Genomic DNA, 23,649 nt, shown 5'->3' with positions numbered 1-23,649 from the left:
TTCTGCTTTCTGTTACTATAGTTTGTGGTTTCGAGAATTTGATTATCGAATCATGCAGTATGCACTCTCTTTTGTCTGGTTTTTATTTTATTTATTTATTTATTTTTGAGACGAAGTCTCACTCTGTTGCCTGGGCTGGAGTGCAGTGGTGCGATCTCCGCTCACTGCAACCTCTGCCTCCCAGGTTCAAGCGATTCTTCTGCCTCAGCCTCCTGAGTAGCTGGGGTTACAGATGCACGCCACCACACCCAGCTAATTTTTGTATTTTTGGTAGAGACGGGGTTTCACCATGTTGGCCAAGCTGGTATCAAACTCCTGACCTCAACTGATCTGCCCACCTTGGCCTCCCAAAGTGCTGGGATTACAGGTGTGAGCTACTGCACCAGGCTTGTCTGGCTTCTTACATTAAGCATAATTATTTTGAGATCATCCGAATTATAACATGTAACGATAGTTTATTCCTTTTTATTACTAATATTCTATTTTACAGATAGGTAATAGTTTATCCTTTTACCTGTTGATGGACTTTGGGGTTCTTTTCTATTTGGAGCTGTATAAAGCTGATATGAACAATTGTGCATAAATCTTTTTATGGACATTTGTTTTCATTTATCTTGGGTAAATAACTAGAAGTGGAATGGCTGGATCATATGGAAGATGTATTAATTCGTAAAGGAACTTTCAAATTGCTTCAACAGTGGTTGTGTTATTTTTGCATTCCCACTAGCAGTGTATGAGGTTCGACTTTCTCCACATCTTTGCCAACACTTGGTCTTCTTAACTGGTGCATTCTAATAGGTATGTAGTGATATCTCATTGCAGTTTTAATTAGCAATCTCTAATGACTAATCATGTAGAGCATATTTTGCTTATTTGCAATCCATATATCTTCTTTGGTGAAGTGTTCAAATCTTTTGCCCATTTCTTAATTGTCTTGTCTTTTTATTCAGAGACTTGAGGTTTTTTTTTTAACTTTTATTTTAGGCTGGGGATACATGTGCAGGTTTGTTATATAGGTAAACTCATGTCACGGGGGTTTGTTGTACAGATTATTTTGTCACCCAGGTACTAACCCTAGTACCCAATAGTTACTTTTTCTGCTCCTCTCCCTCCTCCCATCCTCTACTCTCAAGTAGGCTATTGTTCTCTTCTTGGTGTCCATGAGTTCTCATCATTTAGCTCCCACTTATAAGTGAGAACATACAGTATTTGGTTTTCTATTCCTGTATTAGTTTGCCAAGGCTAACAGCCTCCAGTTCCATCCATGTTCCCACAACAGACATGATCTCACTCTTTCTTATGGCTGCATAGTATTCCATGGTGTATATGTATCACGTTTTCTTTATTCAATCTATCATCAATGGGCATTTAGGTTGATTCCATGTGTTTGCTATTGTGATTAGTGCTGCAATGAACATTTGTGTGCACGTATCTTTACGATAGACGAATTTATATTCCACTGGTTATATACCCAGTAATGGGATTGCTGCATCAAATGGCTGTTCTGTTTTTAGCTCTTTGAGGAATCACCACACTGCCTTCCACAATGGTTGAACTAATTTACACACCAGCCAACAATTTGTAAGTGTTCCCTTTTTCTGCAACCTCGCCAGCATCCGTTATTTTTTGACTTTTTCATTGTAGCCTTTCTGACTGGTGTTAGGTGATACCTGATTGTGGGTTTGGTTTGCATTTCTCTAATGATCAGTGATACTGAACTTTTTTTCATATGCTTCTTGGCCACATGTATGTCTTCTTTGAAAAGTGTTCATGTCCTTTGCCCACTTTTTAATGGGGTTGTTTGTTTTTTTTCTTGTAAATTTGTTTCTGTTCCTTATAGATGCTGGATATTAAACCAAGAGTTTTTTATATGCTCTCAATACAAGTTCTTTATCAGGTAGGTACCTTCCAAATATTTTCTTCTAATCTATGCTTGTAGTTTCATTTTTAAAAGTGTCTTGTGAAGAGCAGACGTTTTTAATTTTGATAAAGTTTACTTTATGAATTTATTCTTTAATGGATCATACCATAGGTGTTATACCTAAAAATTCTTTTGTTAAAAACATTATTTTTTGTAGAGATGGGATTTCATTATGTTGCCCAGGTTGGTCTCAACTCCTGGTCTCAAGCGTGAGCTACTGTGCCCAGCCTAAATAATGTTTGTCAAATCTAAGATCACAAAGGTTTTCTCCCATGTTTTCTTTTAAAAGTTTTATAGTTTTAGGTTTACACATATAGGTCCATGACCCATTTCAAGTCCATTTTTGTATATAAGAAGAGATATGAAGTTCAATTATTTTTGTATATGGATATCCAGTTATTCTAGCACCATTTGTAAAAGACTATCACTCTTTCACTAAATTGCTTTTGCACCTTTGTTTCAATGATATATATCACTACACACACACACACACACACACACACACACACAGATTGTTGTTAACTGGGTCCCTATGTAAAATGTATTTCTTACTGTGAACTGCAGTCAGAAACATTTGAAAGTCAGTGCTATGATGGTTACCTGAATTTTTTTCTCTCTCTCTGGTCTCCTAATCATTCTTGTCTATCACCTCTATATATTCAGTCCTTCCTACTTCTTCAATTTCCACTGTTCCTCTAAAACTTCATTTTCTGTGAAAGCACATTTATGATCACCTCAGGAAACCATTGTTTTTGCTGTTCCATTTTTTTCTTCCCTCTCTGCTATACCGGGAAATGACAAAACATTTTATTTCTCGCTGCCAAGTTTATATCACTCTCTGTGTAATTCACATTATGACCTTTCATTCAATATTTCTTGTGGTTGGCAATTGGTTTACAGCAAAACATTTCCTTTTTCATTTGCTTTGCTTTATTGGGAGGCAGCGTGATGTGGAGAAAAGAGAACAGGCCATACTTCAGCTGAACTCTATTTCATAATAGACTCATAACTTTCTTCAAAATACCATCTCTCAGGCTCAGTTTCTTTATCTGAAAAGTAAAACCACATCTAACAACCTCATATATTTGTTGTAAGAATTAAGTAAGGTATTGTATGTAACATATGTGAGGTATGTCTAGTCCTGTACGGGGCATATAATAGATGCCTGATGATAGCTATTATCATCATAGTATGTACCTTCTAACCCCTTGTGTTATTTCCATCACCTTCCCTCATGTCCATATCTTCTACTATGCTAATGCTATCATAGGCTGTACGGTATGGCACCTCAGATAATTAAATTCAATGCCCTGAACCACCCTTGTGAGAAATGTTTAATGATTTTACACAAAAGTGTCATGGTGCCAAAGAGATGAAAGAGATCAGATTTCCTTTCACTCTGAAAAAGAAAGATATTTTTTTCTTCCACAAAAGAGGGCTTACAATCTCCTTCCTATCTTCAAGGTAGACAGAAAAATACTCCTCTTTAAAGAGAACACAGCTACTAGAAATGCTAACCGCTCAGCTAACAGGGTCAGAATGGTAGCTCAAACAACCACTGCCCAGGACTTAAAGGGCAAAAATAAGAATGCTCTGTGAATGCTGATGGGGACAAGAACATTCTAACCTGGACCAGATAAGAAAATGTTGGACATAGAAAAGGGACTCAGATCGATCCACAGACTTCTGACAAGTTCACCAGCTGAGTCCATTTTGGTTTTTTTGTTTTGTTTTGTTTTGTTTTTTGAGACGGGGTCTCACTCTGTCACCCAGCCTGGAGCACACTGGCGCAATTTCGGCTCACTGCAGCCTCCACAACTTCCACCTCCCAGGTTCAAGGGATCTTCCCACCTCTGCCTGCCAAAGAGCTGGGACCACACATGTGCCAACATACCCAGCTAATTTTTTGTTGTATTTTTGGTAGAGACAGGGTTTTGTCATCTTCCCCAGGCTGAGCTGAGTCCATTTTGAAGAGAAACTAGAAATTGTCTGAACCTACTCTGTGTTCATTTTTTTTTAAATGGAGTCTTTCTCTGTTGCCCAGGCTGGAGTCCCATGGTGCGATCTCAGCTCACTGCAACCTCCACCTCCCACGTTCAAGCGGTTCTCCTACGTTAGCTTCCTGAGTAGCTGTGATTACAGGCCCACACCACCACACCCGACTAATTTTTGCATTATTAGTAGAGATGGGGTTTTGCCATGTTGGCCAGGCTGCTTTCAAACTCCTGACATCAGGTGATCGCCTTCCTTGGCTTCCCAAAGTGCTAGGATTACAGGCATGATGTAGTCATTAGTTTTTTTGTTAAATGTTAAAATAATCAAGAGCCACTTTATGAGTTTCTAGATTGCTAGCCTGGGTAGACTCTGCTTGATTATAAATAATAATGGAAATTCTGGCATCTAACATGGTTGTTCTATTTTTGTACTGGGTCACAATTCCAGTAAATTACTCACTTATATTTATACACAGTAAGTTTCTAGCTGTTTTTCACCATAATTCATTCATTATTATTCATCCTATTACTTATATGACGTGGTATTAAAGCTACCGGGTCAAGAGTGTTTAATTAATACCTCCTTCCAGAAACTTAGTTACAAAACAAAAAATCAACTAGGGTGTTTGGATATGTGGATGTTCCAAGATAATATTAATCTGAGTTTTAACAACTCTACACTACACTTTCCGATGGAGCAGCACTAGCCACATGTGTTATTGTGGCTATACGTCAAAAGTACACACCAGATTTCACACAACATTTTATAAAAGAATGTAAAATATTTTGTTAATAACTTTCAATATTGATTTCGCATTGAAATGATAACTATTTGGATATATTGGATTAAACAAAATATATTATTAAAGTTATTTTTACCCGTTTTAATTTTTTTTTTTTTTAAAGAGGGAGTTTCACTCTGTGGCCCAGGCTGCAGCGCAGTGTCACAGTCCTAGATCATTGCAACCTCCATTTCCCAGGTTCAAGAGATTCTCCTGCTTTAGCCTCCTGAGTAGCTGGGACTATGGGTGTGCACCATCGCACCCAGCTAATTTTTGTATTTTTAGTAGATACGGGGTTTCGCCACATTGGCCAGGTTGGTCTCAAACTTCTGACTTCAAGTGATGTGCCTGCTTTGGCCTCCCAAAGCTGGGATTATAGGTATGAGCCACCGCGCCTGGGCCTCTTTTAACTTTTTAATGTGGCTACTAGAAAATGTTCTATTAAATATGTGGTTCAAATTATGTTTCTGTTGAACAGTGTTAGTCTAGAGTTTAGAAACTTGTGAAATTCTACAGTACAGCTTTAAAGCTGGTGGATAATTACAACTGGCTCATTAAGATTTGGAAAACTTGTTGCAATGTTTGTTAGAGAGGGAGAGAGAGGTTTTTAGTGTACTTAATTTTAGGCTGAAGAGTCAGACAGAAGCAGCATAGAAGGGTCATTCAGAAAACCAAAATGAAACTAATTTGAGCAACCATGTTTACGCAAGATGAAAAACCAGTGGCTTTAACCTGTGGGAAAAGGTACCACACCCTGCCAATGCAATGTAAAGTTCAACTTGTTACTCATCCCTGAAACCTGCCCCCCAGCTTTCTATAGCGAATTGCTCACTGTTGGATCTCTTTTAAAGTGAGATTACACTCCCTACAGGATATTGTACATGCTGGCATCCAACTTTCCAAGGTTTTCATTCAACCTAATACTCATTTTTAGTCATATTATGGCTTTGAACAAACTACTGAACATGAAAAACATGAAGATGATACTAAGTGGTGACAGATAGAAATCCCCAGGATGCATCCTGGTTGTATCAGAGATTAAAAAAAAAAAAAACCTTAAAGACAGAAGTGGTTTTTTTTTTGTTTTGAGATGGAGTTTCCCTCTTGTCTCCCAGGCTAGAGCGCAATGGGGCAATCTCCACCCACTGCAACCTCCGCCTCCCGGGTTCAAGCAATTCTCCTGCCTCAGCCTTCCAAGTAGCTGGGATTACAAATGCTTGCCACCATGCTCTGCTAATTTTTTTTTTTTTTTTTTTTGTATTTTTAGTAGAGACGGGGTTTTGCCATGCTGCCCAGGCTGGTCTCGAACTCCCGACCTCAGGTGATCCACCCGTCTCGGCCTCCCAAAGTGCTGGGATTACAGGTGTGAGCCACCACGCCCGGCCGACAGAGGTTTTAAAGTCAGAGCAATTACAGATTGCCAACGACTTACTAATATATATAAATTTCAAATGTGTTAAACACAGGTAGGACAACATCAGGAAAGCATAGAAATTGGGGAGTCAAAGTGGCAAGCATTGATAACGTCCACGAACCACAAATGAGGGCTGAGGGTACTCCTTTTGAGAGGCAAAGCTCAAAAGAGAAGGGTTAGGATTGGTCGGGTTATTACAGTTTAATGCCACTCACCCATTGTTTACCATTGTTTTCCCTAGAATGCCAGTGTTGTTCTAATATTGTTCTGTGAAAGTTTTGACGCCAGCAGTATTTTCTTCTAAAACATATTTAAGAATATCAGCCGGAGCTGGGCGCAGTGGCTCATGCCTGTAATCCCAGCACTTTGGGAGGCCTAGGCAGGCGGATCACGAGGTCAAGAGATAGAGAATACCTTGGTCAACATGGTGAAACCCCGTCTCTACTTAAAAAAAAAAAAAATTAGCCAGGCTTGGTGGTGCGCACTTGCAGTCCCAGCTACTCAGGAGGCTGAGGCGGAAGAATCACTTGAACCAGCAGGCGGAGGTTGCAGTGAACAGGCACTGCGCCACTGCCCTCCAGCCTGGTGTCCCAGCGAGACTCCGTCTCAGTATATATATCGGCCGGGCGCAGTGGCTCGCACCTGTAATCCCAGCACTTTGGGAGGCCGATGTGGGCGGATCACGAGGTTAAGAGATCGAGACCATCCTGGCCAACATGGTGAAACCCGTCTCTACTAAAAATACACGAAAATTAGCCTGGCGTGGCGGCGGTGCTTGTAGTTTCAGCTACTTGGGAGGCTAAGGCAGAAGAATCACTTGAACCCTCCTAGCGACAGAGCGAGACTCCACCTCAAGGAAAAAAAGAAAAAAGAACATGGAAATTAGGAGACTAGAGATCTAGCCACTAAAGCAGCATGGCCAAGCCGTGTGGGGTGCACATGAGTGGGGAGGCCCGCAAACAGGTGGAGGTGTTCAGTCAGAATCTTTTCCAGGAGGCTGAGGAATTCCTCTAGAGATTCTTGCCACAGAAAATCATATACCTGAATCAGGTTTTGCAAGAGGACTCCTCAATGTGGCTGACCTGACTTCCCTCCAGGCCCCATCCCAGGCCCTCTACCCAAGGATGATGAGATGGAAACAGGTGAGCAGGAGAAGTCCCTAAGTGTGGATTTCTCCCTGGGAATGAGAAGGTCCTGTCCCTGCTTGCCCTGGTTAAGCCAGAAGTCTGACATCTCAAAGAGAAATACGTTCTGGTGACCACATGGATCCAGCACCTGATCCCCAAGATTGAAAATGGAAGTGATTTTAGGGTAGCAGTCCAGAAGGTGCTGGCAAGGGTGAATGCCTTCAAGACCAAAATAGAACCATTCCCAAGTACTTCTCAGAACAACGGGTTGCTGTGGCCAAGGCCTCCAAGGAGACTCATGTAATAGATTACCGGGCTTTGGTGCATGAGCAAGATGAGGCAGCTTATGGAGAGCTCAGAGCCATGACGCTGGACCTGAGGGCCTTGTACACTGAGCTTCACACCATCAGCAGCAACCTGGAGAAAACTGTCAACCCAAAGGGTGAAGAGAAGCCATCTATGTACTGAATCCAGGACTAGAAGGAAAATAAATGACCTACATGTTGTGTGGGGAAAAAAAAGGATATGGTAATTAGATAATAATGATGTAGTTATCAGTAAATGCCTTTAAGAAATGTTATAGTTCACCTGGCACGGCGCATGCGCCTGTAGTCCCAGCTACTTGCAAGGCTGAGGTGGGAGGATTTCTTGAGCCTAGGAGCTCAAGTCCAGCTTGCACAACATACTGAGAATCTCTCTAAAATAAATAAATAGATAAAGTACAAACTTTTTAAAAAGAAATGCTATGCTATCTATACGGATTTCTAAGGAGACCACAGGACTGTATACTGTCTTGGAATGTCCTCAGAAGGCTCTGTCATTGATCAAGTAACAGTAAAAACTCCAGAGTCCTTTCTTTCAAATGGAAAAGGGAAAGCAGAGGGACAGAAGCTATTCCAACTTCGTCCTCTTTCCTTGTGGCTTGTGGTCGCCTCCTCCTTCTCTGCCCCCTCAGAAGCCGTCTTGCCCTCCGAAGCCTCCCCGGCCTCTGCCACCAAATCCTCTTCGGCCTCCTCTGCTACCACCTCGTCCTCCAAAGCCACCTCTGCCTCCACCATGGCCCCCAAAGCCACCTTCACCCTTAGGTGTGGCCCAATCCAAGGTAACTTTATTAGGGCAATATCTTGTTGGTTTTGACTGCATATTTGTATAAACTTTTTAAAGAGTTGAGTGATACAGCTAATCCTTATCTGTAGGTTTTGAATTTCTATTGTTTCATCTCATGTACAAAACCATTTTCTCCTACAAAAAAAAAAGAAAAGAAATACTATATGTGAGGTTTCCAGGACATTACCTATGAGATCATCTGATACATACCTACCTCTTTCATATACACATTGATACCTCAGTATCGCATACCTCAGTAACACTGTTACTCTGACTCAGTGTTTTATCTGTAAGGTGGGGGATGACATATCTACATCACAGACTTTTGTAAGAATTGAGAATTCATGTAAAGAATTATAACAGTGCCCATTTTAAGCAGCTGGTAAATGTTAGATGCTGATGAACTAGTGTTTTACATATATTTAATGATCACTACGTTCATTTCATGTTATAATTTTAATACACATTTATAAAGTGGATCAAATGTTGACTATTCTTAAAATTAGTAAAAAAAAAAATTGCATTGTCTTCTTTAATCCAAGAATACACTTTATTTCATGAATTCCATTCCTGTTAAGCCCTTTCAACACATTATAATTGAAAAAATATTGCTGTGGTTATAGCCAGGACTCAAGAAACATTCAGTAAAACTATGAGTGAAGTGAATTTGAGAAACATTGCACTGATCATCCAACATTTTCATTCTGCTTCGAGGCTATAGCAGTGGTTTACTGGACTCTCAAGAGAAAAAGCTATGGTTTTAGCATTTACCAGTGTCTGTGGTATCAACATTTCCACCATAGTCAACTTCAAACTATTGTGTGATGTCACTGAAGGCAGAGTTGGAAAGAGACGCTAATAACTGTTTCCCTCAAGAAAGTACAAACGGGCTCTCACACACCAGCCACATAAATACTTTGCCATTTTCTGATTAGAGCATGGCTTCTTATACAGTGTTCGTTCATTCATTATGCCAGTGGTTCTGCCAATGTGATCCCCTGACCAAGAGCATAAGCCTCATTGGGGAACTTATTAAAAATGCAAAGTCTCAGGCCCCACCTCATATCTCCTAAAACAGAAACCATGAAAATGGGGCTTAGCAATCTGTCTTAACAATCCCTCCAAGTGATTTTGATGCAAAATATTTGAGGACCCCTGCCCTATGCTCTTGCTGTAGTTTCTGAAGGGAAAGAAGTGCCAAGTAATTTCTAACAGTTATTAGTGTACCAAGATTAGCAATGTTGGTGTTCTCATTCTTCAAAGCATCCAATTATGGACTCTGAAATTGCAATTTATATATTCCTAGAATCAACAAAGAACACCAAGCTGCTACTCTTCTCTATAGAAAGGTAATTTTATCTTCAAAAGTCCCCATGTTTCAGTTGCTATTGAAAGACTCTGATAAGGGCTAGTTAAGAGCTCTACTGGCTCGGCTCAGTGGTTCGTGCCTGTAATCCTAGCACTTTGGGAGGTCAAGGCAGGCAGATCCCTCGAGCCCAGGGGTTTGAGACCAGCCTGGACAATACGGCAAAACCCCGTCTCTGTTTTAAAAAAAAATTGCAAAATTGCAAAAATTAGCCAGACACCATGGTAGTCCCGGCTACTTGGGAGGCTGAGGCGGGTGGATCACTTGAGTACAGGAGGTTGGGAGGTCAAAGCTGCAGTGAGTTGTGATTGCCCCACGGCGCTCCAGCCTGAGAGAAAGAGGAGGCCGTGTCGAAACAAAACAAAAAAACTGCTTGTGAATTCTGGTTGCTTCTGCAGCAGAGACCATGGGCAAAATCCCTGTATGCCCTGTTATATTAGTGGACATGTTAATCTACTTTGTATGGCTAGTTGTATGTTTGAAAATCACATAAATACAGCCCTAAATTCAGTTATAGTATATACAGTATTGGCAGAGATACATGGTTTCCAGTATGTTCTAAGGGAGCTTTGGATTGGTGCAGCCTTCAGAGGTCAGCAGGTACAACCTTGCACTCTGTGTGGGGCTCCCTTTCACAGCACATGCTCATCCAACTGACAAAATATTTCCAATAACACGAGCATATTCTATTTTGGGGCTGGTCTAATTATTCTTCCGTACATTGAACTAAAATCTGCCTTCCTGTAACAGTCACACTGTAGTCTGAATTCTGAATTCTGGTAAAGAATCCCTGTCTCATTGGAATAGCCCGTCAGATCCCAGGAAAGGCTCACTCTAGGCTCTTTTGCAAATCAGGCTTCCCCACTTCTTTCAGGTGTTCATGTAATGACATTCCCAGGCTCTGCACTGTCCTGCTTCTTGATGCTCTTCAATTTATTAACATCTGGCTTAAAATGTGGCATGCATAACCAAAAATAATGCTACCATGTGGTCCAATTAGGGCAGCGTTTGTTTCTGGAACACAGCTCTCTGCAAATACCAACTTTCACTGTGTCAGCTTTGTTGGCAACTGTGCCAACTTCTGGGCAAACCTCCAGTCTGCAGTCAGCTGCACGCTCCCCACCAACCTATTGCATAATGTCTTACCTATCCTCTACTTGGATTGTTGATTTTTAAACTCTAAGTTCAAGCTTTATATTTAGTCCTATTAAATTATAACCTTGTGAGTTTCAGCCCCAATTCTAAAATAGTAACATCTTTTACTGTCCAAATGGTCATCGAATTTTACTCTCTTCTTCCTAGCTTTATATGTTCAGCAAACGTAACAACATGACTTCTCTCTTGGTATAAAATCCTGAGGAAACTGTTGAACAAAACAGAGCTGACTCGTGCTCCCCTCCCTCAATCAATTATTTACCTCAAAGCTTGAAACTAGAATAAAATGTCCAAGTGAAGTACAAGTTAAATATTGACTTTCACTTGCCAATTTTACTTCAATCTGTCTTTCAACTGAAGTAACCTGAAAAATGGAAATGTAATCATTGTAAATAATTCCTAGGGAACATTTAGAATGCCTAACGGGTACTGAATATTTGACATATAAATCCCCATTCTTTGATGTGTGCCGAAGGAGGTAAAGAGTAGTATAGAACAGTTAAAAGCTTTTATCATGATCTTGGATTAATCGAAGTATTTATAGAGTAGTGATGCTATACTAAAAACCACTATTACAAAAGTTAGTATTTTTTCATTTTCTTTGGGTTAATTTGTGCTTATAAAAATTATTCCTCAGGCTGGCGCGGTGGCTCAAGCCTGTAATCCCAGCACTTTGGGAGGCCGAGGCGGGTGGATCACGAGGTCAAGAGATCGAGACCATCCTGGTCAACATGGTGAAACCCCGTCTCTACTAAAAATACAAAAAAATTAGCTGGGCATGGTGGTGCGTGCCTGTAATCCCAGCTACTCAGGAGGCTGAGGCAGGAGAATTGCCTGAACCCAGGAGGCGGAGGTTGCGGTGAGCCGAGATGGCGCCATTGCACTCCAGCCTGGGTAACAAGAGTGAAACTCCGTCTCAAAAAAAAAAAAAAAAAATATTCCTCAAATGGCTTCTTAAATCTATAAAAGTTGAAAATAATTATAAAGAAAAAAATTAAAGCCAAGAACAGTAGTTCCAGGACTTTGGAGGCTGAGGTAGGAGGATCACTTGAGCCCAGGAGTTCAAGACCAACCAGGGCAACATTGTGAGACCCTACCTCTATTAAAATTTTTTTAAAGATATTTTACCTAGCAAAGAATATTGGCACTTAGAGATCATGGGCTATGCAAAGAAATATATTCATAAACTTAATTTATGAGCTACACGATTATGTGAAATGTGGAGCTGAAAACAACTAACATCATGATTGAAAATAACCACAATTCAATTCAGGGGGTATGGGTTCTGAGATGATATCTAATCTGATACCTTCACAGTACCCAGAGAGGAAAGACCAGAAAATGTGTTTTCAATAGACATGTTATTTTTAACATAAATAACCTAAGCTAACCTAGCACCACAGTATGTTGAAATATATTTTTTTAAAGAGAGGATCTCACTCTGTCATCCAGGCTGGAGGGCAGTGGTGCCATCTCAGCTCACTGCAGCCTCGATTTCCTGAGCTCAAATGATCCTCCCAGCACAGCTTCCTGAGTAGCTGGGACTACAGGCGCTTACCACCATGTCCAGCTAATATTTTTGGACTTTTGTAGAGATGAGGTTTCACTATGTTACCCAGGCTGGTCTCGAACTCCTGGGCTCAAGTGATTCTCCACCTCAACCTCCTAAATTGCAGGGATTACAGGCATGAGCCACTGCGCCTGGTCAATATTTGATCAAGTTATGCTGATACAAAATGGCACCAAGGATCCTGCTTATTTAGATTTCCACTTCAAAAGCAGTGTTGTGCATCTGTTGCATCACTGCTTACAGGAAAGCAAATGAACTTTACAGATTTGAATATGTTGTCAGCAGTCCCACATCTACAATCATTCCTCAGTAGCCACAGGTTCTTCACAGTAACCAAAATATATTTAAATGTTTTCAAAATGAGAAATGCAGTGAAATGAGAACCCTTGTATATTGCTGGTGAAAATGTAAAATGGTGCAGCTGCTGCTGAAAAAGGTATGGTGATTCCTCAACAACTTAAACAGAAATACCACGAGATCCAGTGATCCCACTTCTGGGTATATACCCAAAAGAAGTGAAAGCAGGGACTCAAGTATGTGTACATGCATGTTCATAGCAGCATTATTCACAATAGTCAAGAGGTACGGAGGCAACCCAGGTGTGGTGTATACATACGTATCGGTTCCCTAAGGATTCCGTAAGAAAATACCACAGAATGGGCGGCTTAAACAACAGAAATTGATCTTCTCACAGTTCCAGAGGCCTGAAATCTAAAATCAAGGTGCTGTCAGGGTTGGTGACTGGTGAGCCTCTCTTCCCGGCTAGTCGGAGGTCACCTTCCTGTCATGTTCTCAAATGGCTTTTCCTCCATGCAGCCAAAGACAGAGAGAGGAAGATCTGATGCCCCTTTCTCTTCTTATAACGATACCCATTCTATGAGATTGTTTTAGCACCTCATTTAACCTCAGCTACCTTCTAAAGGGCTGGCCTCCAAATACAGTCACACTGAGGGGTTGGGGCTTCAACATATGAATTTGGAGTTGGGAACAAAAATTCAGATCATAACAACATACAATACAATATTATTTAGTCTTAAAAAGGAAGGAGATTGAGACACATGCTGTGATATAAATGAACCTTGAGGACTAATGCTAAGTACAATAAGCCAGTCACAAAAAACAAATACTGCATGATTTCACTTAATGAGGTTCTCAGTAAAGTGGCAGTTGCCAGAAGCTAGGGGAAGGGAGAATGGAGAGTGAGTGTTTAATAGGGACAGAGTTTCAGTTTTACAGGATGAGAAAGTTCTGGAGATGAACAGGGTGATAGTTGCACAACAATGTGAATGTTCTTAATGCCACAGGACTGTGCACTTTGAAATAATTGAAAGATAACTTCTGTTATGCTTATTTTAACATGATTTTTTTTCTTCTTTTTTTCATTGCATTTTAGGTTTTGGGTACATGTGAAGAACATGCAAGGTTGTTGCATAGGTACACACATGGCAGTGTGACTTGCTGCCTTCCTCCCCTTCACCTTTTAACATGATTTTTTTTTTAAAGAAAAGAATGAGAAAAGCACTCTGACATTAAACCATTCATGTTTTAATATGCAGCCCCAAATGGCACTCACTCTAGGTGGATGTATTCCTCCTGAAACCAATTTAAACACACACACTTACCATGTTGTCATGATGGGCTGCCAGCCTACCAGCCACTAGTTTAAAAGTCTGCATTTTATGTTTTTTCTTTATATTGGCTTTTCCAATGTGTTGGATGGGTATTTCATCATTTATATGAGGAGTTCTAATCTTTTGGCTTTTCTGGGTCACATTGGAAGAAGACTTGTCTCAGGCCACACGTAAAATACACTAACACCATAGCTGATGAGCTTAAAAAAAAATTGCAAAAAAACTCATGTTTTAAGAAAGCTTACAAATTTCTGTTGGGTCTCATTCAATGCCATTCTGGGCTGCATGTGGCCCACAGGCCACTGGTTGGACAAGCTTGATTTACATCTACCTTTCCATAAGTCTTAAATTTTCATTATGCATTGCAGTTTAATTTCTTCCATGTGTTATAATTACAGTGACGGTAATAGAATTATAGTTTTACTGAATTACAGGAAAATCCATTTTGGGGCTTCCTAAGTCCTGCAAGAATGTAAATAATTTAACAATATCGTCAGATGTTAACTGACTCTAAACTAGCAGAATTGGAAAGTCCCAGATTTATTTAGCCTCTGTCTCTTTCCCTTCCTTGACTAGTATACAAATGCAAGAAATGGCTGTGTCCTAACACACAGTAAAAATCTGTGAATAAATGAATATATGTGTGTATTTGCATGTTATGAAAATAATTTCTTTGCTGAAGGAAAGGAAAAATCCAATGCCTGACGCAAACCAGTTCTATGCAGACCTCTAAGCAACATATTTTAGGATAGCATTACATTATTGTAGGAATAATTCAGTTTTTAATATACAGCTAATAAGTTTTCATTTGGAAAGAATTATTTTCAGGTGCAGCAAAGCATTTAGAAATAAAATTTAATTCTGTATCACTTTATCCCTTTTGAAAAGCAAAGACAATAAAACCAGTCGCAACTTTCTGAGCATCTGCCCTAATGCTTTTGCACATGTCATATAAAAGTTTCAAGATTTGCTAGATCAAGGAAAGAAAAACAGTCTATTCTATCAGAAAAAAAAAAAGAGTTGGAACAAAGAAATTCAGCTTTTTACAATGCTTTGCTTTGTAATTTATACATAAATATGAATAATATACATTAAAATACTGATAAAAGATTAAAAACCTAGAATTTTGTGCAATTAGAATGATTAATGATTATAGCTCTTTAAAATTTATAGTAAGTGCTTAGTACATGTGTGACATGTTGATGGATGAGAAGGTGGCAGAAGGAGAGAAAGCTTGGCCCAGTCCTCAGAAAGCTTATAATCTAGCAAAGAAAAGAGTCTTATGCGCTGAATAACTAGAGCAAAGCTGGGTGATCCCACCTTTCACTGAAAAAGAAATTCAGAGAAGGGTATGGTCAGTGTGTAGTAATCACGGAATATGTGGTCCTGAGCAGGACTTAGACTGATGAAGTCAACACACAAGTTTAAAAAATTAGAATTTGTAATTTAAAAAAATACAAGTATACAATCAAATATTTGTGAAATGGGGGGATGGGAATCTGTTACATTTTCCTGTTCTCTGTGCAAGAGACATGCAGTGTAAAGTAGATTTCCAAAATCACTGCCAAGCTCTATTAATCAGACCCTTATGACATCCTATTGATCCATATTAAAAACCTCATAGTTTTCCACCCACCTCAAAAGCTTACAACAGAGGAAGAAATTAAAGCTATAACCATGGGCTAATTAGCTGAACTCCCTTTAACCCACTTATTATTATTCTGCTGTTCACAAATGAAAACATAACATTACTTTTGCTCCATCAGGTGTTACTTTCTCATGTTAGTTACTATTGGGGAAAATCCAGCAATCTAAAAATTTCAGATCTTTTTGTAGCTCCCAATTTTCTAGTTAACAAAAAGAAAGAGGGATTAAGTTGGTTATTTATTTATTTTTCCTTGTCTCTTAGGGAGGCTTTCTAGATGGCCATCTCTTCTATTTTATTTTTCTACCTTTTCTTTGGTTACCCCTTGTGGCTGCAGCCTAGCTACCTTTCAAGTGTGTTTGCCAGCTAAAAAAGGCTACAGTGGGAGTCTAACTGGGCTTTCAATTTCACTTTTTTGACAGCAGCCTGCCCCCCACAGGGAGACACTAGGTGAGCCTCAGACGGGCCACTGGAGAAGGGGGATACATGCATTCCGTTTCAGTTGCGTGATTTCCTCCCGTTGCTTCCCACAATGCATCTGTAACACCTTTACTTTTCCATTTCTGCTAGAAAGCAAATCCCTGTCTCTTCCAAAGGGCAGTGAGCGTAAATAACTACCACCCTGAAAAGCTCTGTGGGACGATGAGATGGGAGGGGCCCGGGTGATTGGTGTATGGATTGGAGGAAGCAGGTGGGAGCTGTTTCTCTGAAATCTGCTTCTAGATGTTGCTCTCAGCCGTACTTTACTAGTGAGCAAATAATATAAATCATTGAGAAAGTAGTAGCAGAGAAATGTTAGATGGGAAAGGAAAAAGATACTATGGAGGACTCCTCTCCTTTCCATCAACATACCCTATTCCAGGCAAAGAAAAAGTGAGCAAAAATAGTGTACAATGGGCCGGGCGCGGTGGCTCAAGCCTGTAATCCCAGCACTTTAGGAGGCAGAGGCGGGTGGATCACGAGGTCAAGAGATCGAGACCATCCTGGTCAACATGGTGAAACCCTGTCTCTACTAAAAATACAAAAAATTAGCTGGGCATGGTGGCGTGTGCCTGTAATCCCGGCTACTCAGGAGGCTGAGGCAGGAGAATTGCCTGAACCCAGGAGGCGGAGGTTGCGGTGAGCCGAGATCGCGCCATTGCACTCCAGCCTGGGTAACAAGAGTGAAACTCCGTCTCAAAAAAAAAAAAAAAAAAATAGTGTACAATGATAGTTTTTTTCTGCACTTTTTGTGCTGAGATTATTATTGACCCAGGTGAACGATAAACAGTTATCCAGGGTGACTCTCTGGATAGAAGAGTCAATCAAACATGTAAGTTAGTGCCTATGAACAGTATGACACACACACACACACAAACACACACACACACACACACACACACACACAAAGGCCTTAGACTGCAAACTTCTCAAGTTCTGCAAATTAGTTCATTCATTTACTTCTTTCTCCAACAGTTTCTTTTTAAGAGACAGAGTCTCACGTTGTTACCCAAGCTGCAGTGCAGTGGCGCAATCACAGCTCACTACAGCCTTGAATTCCTGGGCTCAAGTGATTCCTCCCAACCTATGTAACACAATGTTTTTAGTGTACTCTGTGTTGGGCTGTTCTGGTATGTCCTGTATGTCCTGTCTCCCTATCCTTTAAAGCTGGAGCCAAAAAGAGAGTTCCAGAAGTCCTGGTTCCCTAGCTGGAGTTGCCCAAAAAGGACGCTTCACAAGAAAATTTCTGCCAGTGATATACCCAAGTGGATAGTTCACCAACACCAGTGCAGGAAAGTGATTCAGATGCTGGGGAACAAGCAATAACTCAGAGCCAATGGGTCAATCCAATGCTGGTTTGAGAATGGTGAAGAGGAAAGCATGAGGCAGCTTATAAGATACACAGGGAGGCAAGACAAAGCCAGGTGTGGGCTAGAATAAGAATACATCATACAAATCTAAGAGTACTGTGTCTGCTTCAGGAGTGGATTGGGATGGTCCAGGCATTGTCAGTGGGCTTTAAAGTTGTCCGCCAAGCTGGAACCCATGAGGATTATTGGAACCCAAAGGGGTCTCTTATTGCCTCCATCTCTTTGCAATTGTAGAAGAGAAAGAAGCTATGGAGAGATAAGCAGGGGGTGGGTGGGGAGTAGGAGAGGTTAAGGGAGTATCACTCATTTGGTGAGGACAGGAGATAGCAGAGATCAAAACATTTGTGATCCCTTTTAATGAACCGACTACAGGAATGACTGTTACGGTATAAGTTGTCTTTGAAGCTGCCTTATGTTAGAGTCACTTGCTCAAAATGTTATCTACTCAGCTATGTCCAATTGAGATGTGACAAAATGAATGCCTCACTCTGAAGTATCCCTGACCTTGGACCTTCAGCCCCTGAGCGGGTTAGAGGTAAGGGAATCTTTTCCTTTCCAGTTATCTGCAGAGCTAACTTATGCCACCTTCTGTGAACTCTGAACTCTGCTTTAACAGATGGTCATTTTTCACACAATACATAATTTTCCTAAGGCCACTGTCACAGCCCCAAATGTATGCTTCAGCTTCCAAACATTTAAGCTAAGGCACTTTGCCATTCTTTGGGGTGGGGGGAGGTCCACAGTGGCGAAGCAATGGTTGCCATGTATCGTTTCTGTCTGTGGCTCTGTCACTTCATCACACAGAAATGACTGGACAGACTCCCATCCAAATTTGGAAATAACCTGACTTAATTAAAAGTCAGATGTTATGCGTAAATCTCACAATCTTCTAGAGTCATCCTCCAAAGCCATTAAAACACAGGTACTATAAGACGCAGCCGTAATGGCCAATTGGAGAAAGCCATTCACATTAAGATGCTGTGGACCAGGACAAATGTGAGCCTCCATCACAAAAGCACAGAGGCAGAGGCTTTCAGTGTCCCGTATTGATTTGTGAATGAGCAGCTTCTCCATGCTGGTGCTCATGCCTCAGAGGGCTCCCGGGTGAGCAGCAGCAGGGAAATTGCTTATTTAACCATGATTAATGGAGTTCTTGACCAAAGTATAGAATAATATAAGTAACTTCATACTTGATGGTCTTCACACACACAATCCATATATATAGACAATAATTCCACAGCATCTTCCTTCCTTCAGAAACAGAAGTAGAATCAACACAGTGTTACAAGGTCTACTGCAAATCCTCATTTCAATCTCTATCTTCTGAATAGTTTTATGCCTGGATCAATGATATTATTTATTTTTAGCTCACTACAATGGAGTCTAAGCTACTCAGATTGAGAAAATAAATCCCCAAGATCTGGAACGGATTGTTTTGTATCCATGCAGACAAGAGGAGCTGGCATTCCTCAGGACATTTCCATTCCTCCAAGGATGTGTATATGCTGGTGAGTGGTGGCGACGAGGAAGGTGAGTTTGGTTCAGCGGTGAATCTTGCATTCTAAGTGGCTATAGAATCCTCAGAAAACAAAATAAGTGAAATCGACCATGTCAGTTCCTTGGTATGATCTGGAATCACAGATCGTTTTATTTTTTTAACTTCTTTCTTCAGCCCAGATGATGAGCATGCCTACTTTGCTCTGTTTCCGTTTTATGAAAAGAGGGTGGTGATAGCTACTTAGCTTGTAAATGGAACTCTGAAAGAATCTGGAAATCCCTAAAAGAAAGAGATGTGGGAGGTATTGTTTCCTTGCAATGAACACAGAATTTATGTAACCCGAATGCCACCAGCATTTATTCACTCATCTTCCCTTAACTTCAGATTTGTTTGCATGAGTTTTGACTGCTTAGATTCCTAATTATCCTGTCACCAGTGCCGTCATTCACTGGGCGGAAAACATATTCCATTTTTATATCATCATTTATGGAATGGTATTATACACACTGATTTCAATAATTAAGTTAAACAATAATTACAATTAAAAGGATGTTACCATCCTTTTAATTTGTTAATTGTGGGCTTACAAAAATCAGTGGTTGCAAGTCAAGCCTTCTGATCTTCCTCCTCAAGTTAGATGGTAAAGAGCGGTAGACTTGGAGCACACGTGAGCTTCAAGGAGAGAAAGGGGCACAGCCCCTACCGCTCTTGGGTCTACTGTGTCTCCCACAGTGTGTCATGGACTGCCTGCATCACAGTCTCCTGGGGTGCTTCTTTAACATGCAGGTTCCCAGGCCCCCAAAAAACAATCTGGGGTATAGGGCCTGAGGCTCTGCATTCTTTTTTTTTTTTTTGGGGTGCCGCTGTTTTTTATTTCAGGGAGACAGCAGGGGAGGGGGCTCAGTCTTTCTTGGCAGCAGCTTTCCTCATAGCGGCCAGGACATTGCTCAGCTCCTCCCGCTTCCTCTTGGCCCGGATGTGTGTCCCCACCCTTTTCTTGATGAACTTGAGGGCCCGTTTGTCCTTGGAGACCTTCAGCAACTCCATGGCGCGCCGCTCGTACGGGGCAAAGCCACACAGCTCCTGGATCATGTCCCGCACGAACTTGGTGTATTTGGTCAGACGCCCACGGCGGCGGCTGTGCCTGGGTTTGCTCACGTTCCTGGTTACCTTGTGGCCCTTGTTGAGGCCCACGGCCATAGGATACCGAAGAGCCATGGCTGCTACTCTCCAATGGCGACCGTGCCGGAAGGGCAAGGCTCTGCATCCTTAAGTGTCTCCATAAGTGGTTCTTACGCATATTACGTCTCGCTCTGCAGTGCCGTAGACGTGGGATTGCAGTTAGCTCACAGTCCCCTGCAGAAAGACTGTGATGGTTAATACTGTGTGTCAACTTGACTGAGCTAAAGGATGCTCAGAGAGCTCCTTACATATTTTTCCTGGGTGTATCTGTGAGGGTGTTTCCAGAAGAGATTAACATTTGAATTGGTAAACTGAGGACAGAAGACCCTCTCACCCATGTGGGTGGGCATTGTCCAATTCCTGGAGGGCATGAATAGAGCCAAAAGTAAAAAATGGCAAATCTGTGCTCCACTTGGACCCTCAGACATCAGTGTTCTTGGTTCTCAGGCCTTCGGGTTTGGAGTGGAACTGTACCACTGGATTTCCTGGTGCTGCAGCTTACAGACAGCAGATCATAGGATTTCTTCCCCATCATCACATGAGCCAATCCCTCATTCGCTGGAGGACCCTGTGGTTATGTCACTTCCTCTCACAAAAATGACTGGACAAATTTGGAGATAATCTGACTTCAATTAAATTTGGAGATAATCTGACTTAAATAAAAGCTAAATGTTATGACTAAATCTCACAATCTTCTAGAATCATCCTCTAAAGCCACCAACAGAACAGCTGTATCACGGACAGAATGTTCACAAAGAACCCAAAAACAGGATTGGGCTCACATTTTTTTTTTTGAGACAGAGTCTGGCTCTATCAGGTTGTAGGGTAGTGGCACGATCTCAGCTCACTGCAACCTCTGCTTCCCCGGTTCAAGCAATTCTCCTGCCTCCACCTCCCAAGTAGCTGGGACTACAGGCGCACAACACTACACCCAGCTAATTTTGTATTTTTAGTAGAGACAGGGTTTCACCATGTTGGCCAGGATTGTCTCAATCTCTTGACCTTGTGATCCACCCGCCTCAGCCTCCCAAAGTGCTGGGATTACAGGCATGTGGGCTTACATTTTATGGCACACTGTATTTCTTTTTTCCTCAGTAACCACCCTTGCCTCCATGTATGCATTTGTGAGTTTTGATCATTGTTTAATAAACTTAGAAGCTCCTGTACTTGTTCCAGCCACTTCTTGTTCCTGGCTCTGCCCTCAGGTCTCCGCTCCTCCAGTCCAAGAAGGTCACCTGATTGCCAAGAATAAAACTTAGAAATAAAGCAAAGCCTTCTCTCCTCTACCAGGCTTCCCAAGGCTGTTGCAGGTCCGTTTCAGAGCTACAGTTAGGCATCATCCTGACTAGGAAAGAACTGAGTTCTACTCAGACTTAGCTTGGAAACAAAGTAGCTGGACTCAGTGTGATGTTTGTCCCTTTCAATCCTTACTACAGAGCAGGGGCATCCATCAGCTGTTCATTTCCTCCTCTCAAATGACCACCACTCCTGCAATCCTGTCCTTTCGAGAAATTGTCTCCTTTACTTTAGAAAGTATTGCCTCAAATAAATGATTCGACCAACTAAATGATTTGATGTCTTTTTCAGTGCCATTATTCTTGAAGGCATGGATAATCTTCTATCCACTGCAGACTTTTCCCTGAGGTATATTTTTCTAAAAGGTGATATCTTTGGTCAAAGGGGCTTTTAATAGGCACAGTGAAAGGTTCTACCTTTTCTGAGATAATTGCTGGCAACTGGGATTAGCAAGACAATGAGGCACTTTATCCTTTATCACTTGCTGTGAATGAAATTGACTAGGATCATACACAGCAGGAGTTAAGGGTAAAGTGCTTCCTTGCCATAGTTCAGCACTTGCTACCTCTCCTCTTTCAGAAAAGGGAAAAAAGAAAAGGGAAACGGACTCAGGGTAAACAGACAAAATGAGGCCTGTGGTTAAAAGCTTCCCACTAGAACACCTTAATGAGATCTTTCTTTCTTACTATGGAATGACATAGAGTTTTCATCAACCAAGATTATGTAAACTAATGAAATGTATAAGCAGAATTCCAAACTCAGCCATTCTACGATAAATTTTTTTTTTTTTTGAGATGGAGTCTTGTTTTGTTGCCCAGGCTGGAGTGCAGTGGCTCAATCTCAGCTCACTGCAACCTCTGCCTCCCAAGTCCAAGCAATTCTCCTCCCTAGCCTCTTAAGTAGCTGGGACTACAGGCACCTGGCACCACACCTGGCTATTTTTTGTATTTTTAGTAAAGATGGCATTTTGCCATGTGGGCCAGGCTGGTCTTGAACTTCTGACTTCAAGTGATCTTACCCACCTCAGCCTCCCAAAGTGGTCCATCATGCCCGGCCTCTACTATAAAATACTTTTAATGGAACTTGTTTTTATTTAATGTTATTTAGATCAGGTTTACAAGAAAATCCAAAAAGCCAGTGTTTATCAGGTTAATAATTAGCATCACAAATAACTTCATCTTCTAGGCCCGGTAGCCATCAGTTTACTTATATTGCTTGTGATGTATTTCAGGTGACAATATACATACATATATTTAACACATGTGAAACCTACCACATGCCAGACACTAAGTACTCTGCACACAATACCGCACTTAAAACCCTATGAGGTAGATTTTATTATGATCATTTTACAGGTGGTATAACCGAGACAGGTAAGTATCTTGTCCAAGGTCACAACAATAAGTAAATGGTGGAGCCAGAATAGTTTAGATCTTTGCTACTCAAAGTGTGGTCCTGGATCTAGCAGGGTGGGCATCACCTGGGAGCTTGATGAAATGCAGACTCTCAAGCCCAACCAAGTGTTGCTCTGTCGCCCAGGATGGAGTGCAGTGGCATGATCTTAGATTTGCTGGTGGACAGCAAAGGCTTTGATGAATACGTGAAGGAACCAGGAGTGAGAATAGCTTTGAGAAAAATGGGCACAATGGCCAAACCACAGTTATCATCATTTGTGATGGCAAACACCTCACCATAAAAACTGAGAGCACTTAGAAAACAGCAGAGTTTTCTTGTAACCTAGGAGAGAAGTTTGAAGAAACTATAGCTCGTGACAGAAAAACTCAGACTGTCTGCAACTTGGCAGATGGAGCATTGGTTCAGCGTCAGGAGTAGGATGGGAAGAAAAGAACAATAACGAGAACATTGAAAGATGGGACATTCGTGGTAGACTGTGTCATGAACAATATCACCTGTTCTCAGATCTATAAACAGGTAGAATAAAAATTCCACCATCATTTTGGACAGGATTAGCTATAAGAATAAACAAGCTCAGTTAAATGAGCAAATCTCCATACTGGTTCTTTTTTTTCATTACTGTGTTCAATTATCTTTATCACAAACATTTTACATGCAGCTATTTCAGTGTTGAATTAGTTAGGATTATCCCTTTG

The 23,649-nt window shown here is 41.1% G+C and overlaps 1 protein-coding gene and 2 pseudogenes across 2 annotated transcripts in view; 1 reads left to right on the top strand and 2 right to left on the bottom strand.

The window, feature by feature from the left end:
* Positions 1-23,649, bottom strand: part of CUNH4orf45 (chromosome unknown C4orf45 homolog) — a 141,569-nt gene that overhangs the window by 95,260 nt on the left and 22,660 nt on the right. The window lies entirely within an intron of this gene.
* Positions 7,003-7,740, top strand: LOC116530469 (annotated as a pseudogene).
* LOC116530470 lies at positions 19,918-20,331 on the bottom strand (annotated as a pseudogene).

The sequence above is a fragment of the Sapajus apella genome, unplaced genomic scaffold, assembly GCF_009761245.1.
Source record: "Sapajus apella isolate SASKATOON/1434 unplaced genomic scaffold, GSC_monkey_1.0 scaffold67, whole genome shotgun sequence".
Lineage (NCBI taxonomy): Eukaryota > Metazoa > Chordata > Mammalia > Primates > Cebidae > Sapajus > Sapajus apella.
This window is presented reverse-complemented; position numbering and strand designations above follow the sequence as displayed.